Source organism: Salvia splendens, chromosome 18 (assembly GCF_004379255.2).
Source record: "Salvia splendens isolate huo1 chromosome 18, SspV2, whole genome shotgun sequence".
Taxonomy (NCBI): Eukaryota; Viridiplantae; Streptophyta; class Magnoliopsida; order Lamiales; family Lamiaceae; genus Salvia; species Salvia splendens.
Window position 1 is genome coordinate 5,922,028 of NC_056049.1, and position 13,374 is coordinate 5,935,401.

At 31.5% G+C, this 13,374-nt stretch overlaps 1 long non-coding RNA gene across 1 annotated transcript; it reads left to right on the forward strand.

Annotated features, from left to right (window-relative positions):
- Positions 1-3,960: 3,960 nt before the first annotated feature.
- Positions 3,961-5,133, forward strand: LOC121776524. Its single transcript, XR_006045318.1, has 2 exons — positions 3,961-4,528; positions 4,943-5,133. It is a non-coding gene; the product is annotated as an uncharacterized LOC121776524 (long non-coding RNA).
- The last annotated feature ends 8,241 nt before the right edge of the window (positions 5,134-13,374 follow it).

Below are 13,374 nucleotides of genomic sequence, written 5' to 3' on the forward strand. Positions count from 1 at the left end.
TTAAATGTTGGTTACTTGCACTAATCAATTGTTAAATAGAGTTGCAATCATTAATAAATAACTCAATTATAACCTGCTAATTATAAAACTTATACTCCTTAATAAACTATAATAAAAGTTAGCTATATTTTATCTCGAATAACAAAATTCTACAATCACTCAAACAAGAATTATTTAGAAAAATATTTTATTACTAGTACTAATTACTTATTAAATAGCTGGGATTATTTTATTATGGTAAAAGACATAATAACATATATACAATCATGATCTTATTAATGGTAATAATGCACAATTTTATTTTTTACTACGAATACATGTTACTAGGTAGTACTATGTTTTTAGGTACTCAATGTGTTATTACTTATTACCTCCTGTGTGACTTGGAGAACATTTTAATCCATTTATATATAAAAATGGCAGAGATATCTAAAATTTGAAAAGTGCAAAACTTAAGGAATTCCAATATATATTTTTTTGGAACTACAAATGTGCAAGCATCAAATTATAGGTTGTGCATCTAGCCTGAAATGTGTATCTCATTGATTCTCTACTATAATGTTGTTCATTAATCTAAAATAATATATCCGCCCTTAGATAAGTTATTCATATTCCTTATTGGATGTTGCTATTTAAGTGATACATTTATCGTGCCATTTAACTACTTTAATCTTTCTTAATAAAGTATGTTCTATCATACTTGAATCTCTATTCTTTTTTTTCCAGAAATGCGTGAATTAAGCTGACACTGTAAAATTTTCTAGTATTCAATTATCGCATTGCCAAAATTCGAAAATTGAAAAGTTGAAAGTGATTTGAGACAACATTTCTAAAAGGAAAAGTTGGTCGGTAGGTTGTTTTTAACGAGCTTAGCAAAAAGAAAAGTGAAGGAGGATGGGATTCCAAAATGAGGTCATCCAGGTCCATGTCTCTTAACCGTCTCTTCCGGCTCAACTGCACTTTTTACACCATCTTTTAACTAAGAGACAGCATATGGATCCCTCCATCTCTTAATCATCTCATCCCTTAACTATTCATTCAATTTCATTTTTTATTTTTATTTCTAACAAATTCAATTAATATTTCATTGAAATATTAAATTAATACTAATAATTCATAAAATCATTAAAAATCACGAAAAATACATAATTGAAATCCTAATATTACAATTTATTGAAATCCGCATAATCATGGAAAGTGATGCGGTGATCGTCTAACGGTTGCCAAATTTTACTCAAATGTGATCCATTAGTTCCTCCTGGAGTTGGGCGTGGGCCATAGAATCACGTGTCCTTGCCCGAACACATAGCTGCTCTTAAAATTTTTTGTATTTTTGTATTTTTTTCAGAAAATAGATTTTTTTTTAATTTTTTTTTTATTGCGTTAGCATGACGACGCCTACTAGCGGTCATGCGAGTGGACGTCAAGCCGCGCGGCAGAGCTCGCCACGTGGCGGGCTGTCTCACCAACGGCCAACCCCCCTCCTTCCGAGCTAAGCAATGAATTCTCTGATGGGATTCCAACATTATTTTTCTTTTGAAAATGAATTCTATTTTTTTTATTTGACTATATAGTACTCCTATTCAGTAGTAGTATCTGAATTATTCCGATATATGCTTAAAATGCACATTGTAAAACAATGATTGAACCAATGTTTTAAAAACCGGACCGAACCGGCCGGTTCGATTGGTTCGACCGCGAACCGGTATGTGGTCCGATCCGATTAGCCCTATAAAACCAGTGACATGTTTAACCCCCATGAACCGCCGAAACCGGCCGGCCGGACCGGGAACCGGTTCAAATGCTTTTCAATTTTTTTTAAATTTCGGCCTTGATAGGAATCGAACTCAAGACCTCCCGGTGGACTTACTAACAATTCTACCACTACACCACAATGACTTCTTTATAATAACATGAACATAAGTTATTTTTATATGTTAAACAGGAAATATTTTATCTATATAAACTAATAATTCGTGTTTAATAGCAAAGTAATTAGTAATACTAATTATAATATTTAATTATCATCCACTTTATTTATGTATCGCTTACTACTGCTAGTTTTATTATTATTTGTATAATACGTATATATGTATATTATGAATATGTGATTAATTATACTTAAAGTTTACTACTATTTGATTATATACTATGAGTATTTACTAAATGTATGTTTTTAATTTATATTTATTCATATATCTTTGTGTATAATATTATTTTGCCACATTACTTTTTGAAAATAATATTATGAAATTATTTATTTTTATACATAAAAATTAAATTTTTTATTTACAATAACTTACTACTAGTATAATTTATATATTTAATCATATTTATTGATCAAAAATTAATAAAATTCAATCATTCACTAAACTTTTATAGGTGGAGGTGTAATGTTTTTGGGATATACTATTAATATATTATATATTCTATCATTCACTTAGTTAAAAATATTTGGTATATTATATAATTATATATATACACATTTATAACAGTATAACGGTTCGACCAGTGATTAAACCGGTTGGACCGGTTGAACCATGAACCAGTGGCTTTGCTGGTTCACTCACCGGTTCGGTTTTTAAAACATTGGATTGAACCTTAAACATAACATCTCTATGATTATACTAGAAGGTTTTCGCCATTTAGATGTCCTTGAAGAAACATTCATGTAACTAACCAAGTACTACTATTTAAAATCTTACTAGTATTTTATTTTTCTACAATTATTTATCCAAAAGACATCTCTAATAGAATACTAAAACTCAAAATATAGTGAAGAAGTAGCTTCAATGATACTGTAAAACACACCTCATTTTGTATTTGTGACCAGTCAATACTTATATTTGAGTTTACGTATAACAAAATCAAACTACTTTTTGGACTTAGATCTGAGAATCTAGAAAAGTGGAAAAGGGAAAAGGGAAAAGAGGAGGATGAACAAGAAGAAAGTAACTTATCTGCAAAAATGGTTGAACCGCGAGCGAGGAAGAAGAACAGAGAAAGTCGCCAATAAATATTGAATTTATTTTTTAGAGTTATAAATATTATTAAGTGGATTAAAATGAGTTTGTTTCGGTTGGGCTTCCATTAAATTAATTTTACTTAAATTATTGATAAAGTGTTATGAGGTTAATTGAAAGTAGTATACATATGATTGACGAAGTATAAAAAATAAGTAAATGAACAAATAATATTCTTTTTAGTTTGAATTTGATATAAAAGATTGGAGATGCTAAATATCCACAACTCAATTCTTTAAATCATTTATCCACTACATTATTCAATAGGTTTCACGACACTTTTTTAACTTATTCCTTATTTGAAAAACAATACCAACATCATTCATTTCCTTAGTTATTCATGACTCACATTTTTTCTTGTATTTCATCTCTTGTTCAATTTATTTATCATACATTCTAATTGGCACGTTGCCGTTGCTAAGTTGCCCTGCTAATTTTGAAAACAAATACTACTAGTAATTTGGTTTACAGATTTGTGAATACATCGAGATTTTTTTAACAAAAAACTGGGAATGAAATTAAAAACTATAATTAAATTAGTATTGGATGCGATCAATAATGTAGGTGTTACATTAAGGTTCAACTTTTGATCTGGAGATGGCCCAATTGTAAAGATAATGGCAATGATGAATGAAGAGGGTAAAAATCGTTATTTTACAGCGGTGATTTCGTTTATAAGCAAAGGAGTTGACTGCCAATTATTAGTGTGAGGTCCCCTTAATCTGCTTTAAAAATGATTATGCTCATCTTACTTGGGCATCAAATCTAATCACATACTAATTACTTTCTAGCAACATCTCTTTTATCTATCATTAGTGCCACATTTAGTGGGCCCAAAACACATTGATTATTACTGTAACTAATTGACAGTGGAGATTTCCTAATAAACTCTTCTGCCACCCAAGTTTGTAAACTGCAATCTCATTTATATTTGTACTATCTGACCATATTCCACATAATTAAATTTTGGTAGGGGCTCTTCTAAGAAACTATGACCAAAATGTGGGCTATTCAATTGTGAAATCAAGATATAAGTAACACCCCACAAGATTTACTCATTCCTTCAAAACTACTCCCTAATTTGATACTGGTTCAAGTGAATAACGACAAAAAAGGACCACGAGATTATATTAGCTAAATATGCAGCAGAAAATTCCAAATCAAAATGCTACATAATGTGTATATTAATAGAGATATGATAGAGAATTAAGTAGCGTGTCAGTGATGAGTCCTAAGAGCATCCACTATGGATAGGCGCGGCGGTAGCCGCGAGGCGCGGCGGTGGGGCGGCGGATTATAGTGGAGAAGGTGTCCGGCCCGGGGGTGGACGCGGCGAGGGGGGGGAGACGCGGCGGACGCGCGATAGCCGTGTGCGCGGCGATGTCACGGCGAGGGGTCTATAGCCGCGCCTATAGGCGCGGCGGCTATAGTGGAGTGCACCGCCGCGGCGAATTCGCCGGTCCCGAGAAATCTCTCCTTTGAGCTTCTCTGCTGCTAATTTACTGGTAAATTTCTTCCTTACTATGTTAGAGCTGCTTGATTTTGGGGTTTATATTTTGCTAGCTGTGTTTCTATTCCACTATTTCTCGAGAGATATTTCCTGGGTTTTGTGTTATTAGCGTGTTGTTAGTATGCTAGCTTCTTCAATTTCGTCTCGCTGTTGTGTTTTTTTTGTTTCATTTCATTTCTATAGAATATAGTTGTCAACATTTTTCACATGTTTTAATTTATGCATTTTCTCTGAAACAGTAGGTTTTTGCTCCATTTAGTCAAAAATCTGTTGTGCCGTCTTTGTTTTGATGATTTCCTTTAAGGGAGTGAGCTGTTAGATTTAATTAATGCATTTAATTTTCAACAAAATACAGCAATAATTAAACATTGAAAGTGTTCGGTTTTCTGTTTAATCTACTCCATGTTAGTATATGAAGGTGTTGGCATGGCTGTGGAGCTAAAAGAAGACGAGAAGGAGGAGAAGGAGGTGAAGAAGAAGACGACGAGGAAGCCGACTCCGACACCGAGTAGGCGGTGGTGGATTTTTTAGTTGTATTTTATTTTACATATTCGTTGTAAAATTTTACCGGTTTGAAATACAACGAATATTCGGCCCTAATAATTACCTAATTTTCTATTTATTTATAATGCGATTATTTTAATTATAAAATTTTGGGGCTATTGGAAGTGTCCACTATAGTGGCGGAAATAGAATTTTGGGGCTATGGACAACAAAACTGGGGCTATAGACAAAAACTGGGGCGGGGCTATTGGGCGTGTCCACCTTATAGTGGACACTCTAAAGAGCTTATATAAAATGCAAATAATGGTTTGGCTTTATCACAATGCTAATTAATCTAGTGGTAGTTCTATTAATATGGTCAACGTAATTAATTGTGTGACTGTCATAACCACTTTGTTTATTTAATATTAGACATATAATATAAGAAAGAATTGAGTGTTTTGTTTTCGAGGGAGGGGCGAATAAATATAGTATTAAATGCTAATAGTTGAAAAATCCAAACACTTGTTATAGTGTAAGGTATCGAGACATTGGCATAATTATATAAAGGGTACAGTTGTAGATTTCTTTCTTAATCTTATAACATAAATATGTGTGTGTATAAAATAAGTGAGAACATCGCATGCGTGAGGATCCCTATGAACAAAATTTATTTTGACAATTTGAAGATATTTGATCATTGACCATTATAGCTTCTCCACTCTTTTATGTATTCATTGTTAGGTAACAATTATGTAAATAATCATGGTTTTTTTTGTCAAATACAAGAACATAACTGAACAATGAGGTCAATGTTTAGGATAGGGTCCAACCTCGGACCCACACATTAGTTTCACATTATCCGCTTTGGGTTGAGTTTATTTGCACAGTTTTTTTTTCCAGTCATCCTAAAAGGTCTCAAACTAATTGAAATTGGACTATACTTATATATAACTTCCAATCTTTCTCATCTATCTAATGTGGGATGAATTTGTAACCGTAAATAATCAAGAATGAGGTCTATGTTATGACTATTTATCCACATGAATCACCATTGTTTAATTTTCATAGGTTTGGGCTTTTGCTTATGTAATAAAGTAGTTTGGGCCATGTGTTTGGTTGAATGGAAAAGTGGGAATACACAACCAACTTCATTTGCTAACATAACCTAAAACCCTCAAAGTTGTATACAAATCAAAATAATGAAACATGAATAATCCAAATACCATCCATTGGTAACATTTGTTCTTGTTCAAGTAATTTGAATGGTTTTGCAAAAACATCCAAAATATGAAGATATGATGATGAGATATTGTAGTTTGTTGAAATTGGCAGAGGATAATAAAAGGGACCACCATATTTATTGGGCGTGGGTAGGGATGTCAATGTAGCCCGCAATCCCTGAGCAAGCCCGAATAGCCCACCAAATTTATAGGGTTAGGGCTAGAAATTTCTAGCCCGATAAAATTAAAACCCGATTAGTCCGCACCCGATTAACCCGCGATCTGTTAGGGCTAGGCCTGAAAACCCGATAAAATTTCTATTATTCTAGTTTTTACTCCTAATTCGACACTTCATTAATTAATTTTATAATATAGATAACTAAAAAATAACTTTCAATTTTATATTAAATATACAAATTATATATTGAATTTTTATTAATATAATAATTGATAAATAAATTAAAAACTTCAAATTCACTTAAAAAATATTTAAATTTCTAAAACATGCATTAAAATTTCACGAAATATCTCAAATATTAGTATTTGATCATGTTTATGATTGAGTTTGACCATATATCTAAAATTTATTATAAATAAATATTTTACATTTTATGAATATAACTAATTTTCATCATTATTTATTGGATTGATCGCATGTTAATCTTATCGGTAGCAATCTGATTAACTCGCTGGGCTAGCCCGAAACCCGAGCTTTTAGGGTCAACCTGAAAGAATTCACAACCCGATTAGTCCTCACCCGATTGACCCGCAACCCGATGGGCTGGCCTGATTGACATCTCTAGGCTTGGGCTTTACCAAGTGACACTGCTTCCCTAAAATCTCTCTTTCGATTACAATTCACCAAAACATGCCCACATTGTAGTATCTACCATGTAAACCAAACGTGGACTAGTTATAGTAAAAGGAAGTGAATCTTGATCATACGTTTCGATTGCGTGCGACCTCTTGGACCGCGATAGTTTTTCTTTTGGTAAAGTGAAATACTTAAGCCAAAAGAATAATGAGTCTGGAAGTTTAACAATACAATAACCTCACAAAATATTTTTTCTTTTTATAAAATAAAATACTCAAGGCAAAAGAATAGTAAGTCAGAAAGTTCAATAATACAACAATATCTGAGGACATATTATAGTTCCTAACAAACAATATGTGACAAAATCACAAGTGCTTCAAGGCCTTAAAGATGTGATATTTAATTTAATTTAATCAATTAAACATTACTAAGTGATATTGTTGGCATCAAAAGTTAAGGAGACATCATTTTATTATAGCGAGACTATGGGAGAAGACCTCACAACTGTAGTTTATAAGAACTATAGTAATTTGATTGCTCAATATCAACGTTAGATGAATGGGAAATTTATAAGGTAATTTTATTTTTTTGACACACACACATAAAATATAAGCATGAGATACTTTCTTGGGGTTAATTGTATTAGTTTTGTGGTTTAATACTTATGTTTCCATATGCCAAAAATTACCGTTAGTGAAATTGATAATTAATTTAACTAGACAATGTCTCTTAGCAATTCAATTAGGAACATATTTATTAGGTGGATAATAGTATATGAAAAATAATTATAGTGCTCATTTGTCTCTTTGTTCTTTCTTTTCGTGAATTATTCTATTGTGAGTAGTCTACCTTTCTAGTATAAACTTCAGAATTAAAAAGCAGTTTTGATTTACTGGACCTATGACTTTTTTTCCACTTAGGAGGAATAAAACTTATAGCTTCCAATATTCAGTTTAAAACCACGTAAAAGAGATAAATTTTACTAAATAAAGTTACCTTTACCAGCTTTCTAGTGTCTGTTTTATTCCATGTGCTTTGATTTTTTGTCTAGCTTCTTTTTCCCCACTTTGCATATTTTTTCTTTCCCTCTATCTCCGTATTTTTTTTCAAGGGAAACTAGATTTTCTGTACTAAAAATAAGGGAGGTAATTAGAAATTTAATGTACTCCATATATTAAAAATAATTAGAAATTTAATGTACTCCCATAAAAATAGTTCATATCCATTTATGATAATCATTTTATCCTTTTCCTTTTAATTTATCATTTAGAGCGTCCACAATAGGGAGTCACGGCTCCCTATAGGGGTGGAAACGGTTGGGCGGGAGGGGGGGTGGACATGGGCGCGCCGACTACTCGGCTGGACACGACTGTGGGAGAAGGGCTTGGGCGCGGGCCGCGGCGCCCTACTGTGTGGAAACGGCGAGCCACAGCGAGGACATGGCTGTGGGAGAAGGGGGGCGGTGGTGGGAGTCGGCTTGTCCTCCTACTGTGGACACTCTTATAAGTCCCACAATTTCAACTACTTTTTCTCCTTCTTTCTTACTTCATCAATTACATTCTCCCTCTGTCCTCAAAGAATATGCATTTTGGGTTCGGTACGAGTTTTAATGCAAAATTGGTAGGTAAGAGAGATGTCGAGAGAAAAAGTAATTAAGGTATTGTTAGTGGGGAATATGTCCCACCTTATTAGAGAGAAAAGAGTTTCAAAAATTAGAAAGTGCATATTCTTGTGGGACAGACTAAAAGAAAAGAGTGCATATTTTTGTGGGACGGAGGGAGTATTAAAACTCGTGTCAATTCTAATTGGCCTATTTCTATGGGACATAGGGAGTAAATTGTGGGTAGCATTTTGAAAGGTATATGGCCTAGACTGGATATTGGCTCAATTAATTATAGTTGGACTAGATTATCAGTGAATTGGATAAAAAGCTCCATTTTTTCTCTTGTCTGTGACAAAAGGGGTGTAAAATAATTATACTGACGATGTATATGGGCTTGGTAAATGGGCCGCACTACAAAATGGCACATTGCTTTTGTTTCAACAAGTGATAGTACTTCTATACAAAGCAAAGGCTGTGAATTAGTAAATTAATAACACTTTGTTTAGAATCAAATAATACTATTGAAAATAAAATAGTTATGCGCACCTACTTGAATCTTACTATGCAAGAAGGGATCATGATTTTGTTAATATCACGATCCTTGTCATTTTTATCAAATATTTCAATTACAGAAAATGTGGAGGATAGATAAGAGATCCACTTAAATTGATTAACTGATTTACAACAACACTAATGAAATTTTTGTTTAAGATATAAGAGTGTGTTATATCAATGAAGGAAGATCAACGAGTTTTATTTAACAAGTTATCAAGGAAGATCAAAGAGTTTTATTTAACAAGTTATCAAAGCGTTTTATTTAACAAGTTACATATATTCATCTATTTCAGATTGAGGTGTTTATGAAAGTAATTGATTTACTACTTTAAAAACTTCATAATTAGTTGATGAGGTCAGAATATATGAAGTTGATCAAATGAACTTATCCTCTGTGTTTTTTCTCATAAAGTTAATTTTGATTTTATCGGTTGCTTCTGCAAGTGTAGAAGGTGTGTTTTCTAAAATGATATTAGTGAAGACTGTGAAAAAGATGTGTTTTCTACAAGTTTTCTATTGTGGTATGGTTGTCAATTAATTACAAGAAATGACTACTCGTCAGAAAATAAATTAAACAATTATAGTATAATTTTCTCTTATAATCTTGAAAAAATGTGATGTAACTTTAAAATCAAACAATTTTTAAGCTACACTCCCTCCGTCCACATCAATCGTTTTAAACTATTTAATAGTAGATGACACAAGTTTTAATGCAAAACTAATAAAGTATGACAGTCATAAAATTAAAAAGTAGAATATCACTAGTATTTATTAAAAATAGAATTCATTATATTAGTAAAACTTTTTTTTTATAAAAAATAGAATGAGTTTAGTAAAGATAAAATTTTTATGCACGAAATTAAATGAAATAAGTATTTATCAATTATAGCTAGAGGAGCACTAATTGTTACACATTATTTCAAGATGATGAGTGAAATCTCACCAAAAGTTGAGATAAATTTTAGACGAGTGGGACCATGTATCTTACACACGCACAAACAATTTTAATTAGCTAATCGACAGTTGTTTTTTTTGTACACTAAACTATGTGCTAAAGCTGACGATGCAGATTATGCATGCATGCAAATCTTTTAGTCTATGTCTTAATGTCTATTCCTATTCCTTATCCTAATCCTAATCCTAATCCTGTTTGGCCAGAACACTGAACGTGGGATTCTTCATTCAACAATCATTTTTTTCGATATATGTTAGAAAGCTTTAATTTGGCTCTTAATTATAATAAGAGTGAAGTACATAAATAATACCCCATCCGTTTTTAAAGAATATAAATTTTGGGTTCGACACGTATTTTAATGCAAATTGGTAAAATATGAGAGAGATAGAGAGAAAAAATAAATAAAGTATTGTTAGTGGAGAATGAGTCTCACCTCATCAGAGAGAAGAGTTTTCAAAATTTGAAGGTGCATATTCTTGTGGGACGGATTAAAAAGGAAAGAGTGCATATTCTTGTGGGATGGAGGGAGTACATGATCTTTCACGTTCGCACATAAATGGTACCTGATCTTTATTATTATTAATCAATATTAATACTAATATTGCGATGTTATAAATTACTAATACTTTATTTATTATATCATTCAAATATGCTTAATTAAAATTCTTAATTAAATTTAATTATTATTATAATAATATTATTGTACAATACTAAAAACTAAGTATTAACTAATAAATAATTGCAGTATAATTATTTAAATCATGAATAATAATAATTATTATTTATTAAATTAATAACTAATCAATATAGTCTTAATAAAAATTTAAAATTGTGAATTGTATTCATAACGATATAAACAATTGAATATTTTTAGTTTGGTGTTTCACACTAATAATTTAATTAAAAATATTAAATTAATTTAATTAGTTTAAATAATTAATTTAATTATGTATTTTGTTCTTGATTTATATTATAAATGCAATTAGATGTATGTATAAAATACTAAAAAGAATGAAGAAATAGAAGAGAGAAGAGGATACATAAACTAAGGAGAAAAAAGAAAGAAGAAAGAAAGATAAAATACTGAAAAGAAAGAAGAAAATAAAGAAAAAAGAAAGAATAAGAAAATAAAGAACAAAAAAGAAATAAGAAAGGAAGAAAAAAGAAATCACATGTTTGGTACTATTAAACTGAAATTTTGAAAAACATCCCCTATAATAAAAAAAATTACACGGTTGGTGTCTAGGGATATTTTTGTCACGAGATACCAAAAATGAGTATAAAATAAAAATCAGGTATCATTTATGTGCGAAAATGAAAGATCAGATATCATTTATGTAGTTCACTCTTATAATAATCATGTCATTAATACATTCCGGGCTAATTAAGATAAAACGAAATGTGCGGTAGAATGTTACCTAGCTATAGTAGTACTACATAGTATATGTGTTTGAGCTTTGAATTATTAAGGAGATTAATCATGTGATATATATATTTTGACCATTAAAACAATAAATATATGGCCATTATTAATTAGTTTATACAACGAATTAATTAAACTGCCGGTTTAGTTTACAAACTATACACAACATTTTTTGGATAAATTGCCTCAAAGTGCATATACTATATCACAAGGAAAAGTATTGAAAAATGCATATATATATTAGTGGATAAAGTAATGACCTAGAGTGCAATACTTCACGTTGATTTACAAACACGTAGTACTTCTTAAATACAATCATAATTTACACTAATTAAACACGTAGAAACAAACACTGTTCCATCAAATGTTCTCTTGTGGAGATTGTTGATGTGCTTAGTTTATTTGGAAACTTTTTTTTGACATTTTTTAGATTTAAATTTTTAGGCATGATTTGTCGATTGCAAAATTATACAGTATTTTTGTATCGATGTGGAAGTTATTGTTCATTAGCACGATTCAATTGAGATATACTAGTTATTTATGTCATCATCTAATGGTACATAGTATATATATTTGATACTATTAAACAGATCTAGATTATTACGATTACGAACATAAATTGTAAATTGAGTATTTGAACTCAACTAATAGAAATACTTGTTACATTATTTGTTTCTACTTTTATTTCCAGATAATTGAACATATTAAAATAAAGAATAACAGTCATTAAAATAATGAAAATTAGTTAAATTTTTATTAGTCTTTAAAAACAAAATACATTAAATTACAAAATTTGAATTTTTCTCAATTGCTCTGTTTGTGTACAAAACGAAGTCTTTGATGATGCTCGAAAATCAAAACGACCGTTATTTAATTTGAATAAGAAAAAAAGAATGTAATGAAATGAAGTACTTATTTCAATGAAACAATTTTTTAGGCATGATCACCAAAAAAAACGTGGTGGTTTTATGATACAGATGAAACAATTCATTAAATTTAAAATTTAAGGGGGGTCGGTAGCTATGAAATGGAGAGGACGAAGACGGAGAAGGAAGGGTGGTGTTGGGGATGAAGAATGCAAGGCATGTGAGGGAATTGAGGTGTTCCGGTGTGGAGAGCAATAGTTCAGCGCATTTGGTCAAATTAGAGCTCATGAGCCGGATGTATATTTATAAACCAAAATAAGGTTATTTTAGTCATTGATAATGCTCATTTCATGCATTCGTTATGAGGTTAAATTCTGTGATTTTAGTGGACCAATCAGTGTTTATAAGTTCAGGTGCGTGAGAAATCTGGCGGATCTAGGAAACATATGCAATTTGACCATACAGATGAAAGCAGAAGAAATTGAAGTGAAAAGTGCCAACCAACCTGACCTAGGAGAATCACAAAAAAAAGTGATGGCAGGAGCATAAAGTGAAACAAGGAGCATATATTTAAGGATCTCCTTCGAAGGGCAGAAATGACAATCAACAAGGAGCGCCCTAGAGATCCAAGCCTCAACTATAAAAGGAAACCATTACCTTGAAGGGAGGCAGCTTCATCACCTCAAAATTCTCCTTTAGTTTCACTTAGCTTAGCTCACTTGACACACATCTTGCGCACTTGACATCCATGGGGTAAATTTCTGGGCATTCTCGGCGGTTCAGCTAAGTTTCAGTGGTGTAACACCGTCCCCAAGGGGGCGAAGATACAAATGCTCTAATTTTCTGTTGTTTTTGTCATCGTGAACTTCATTGTTGGAAGCTCGGCGTTGATATCTGTTTTGAACCTTATTCCAGCTGC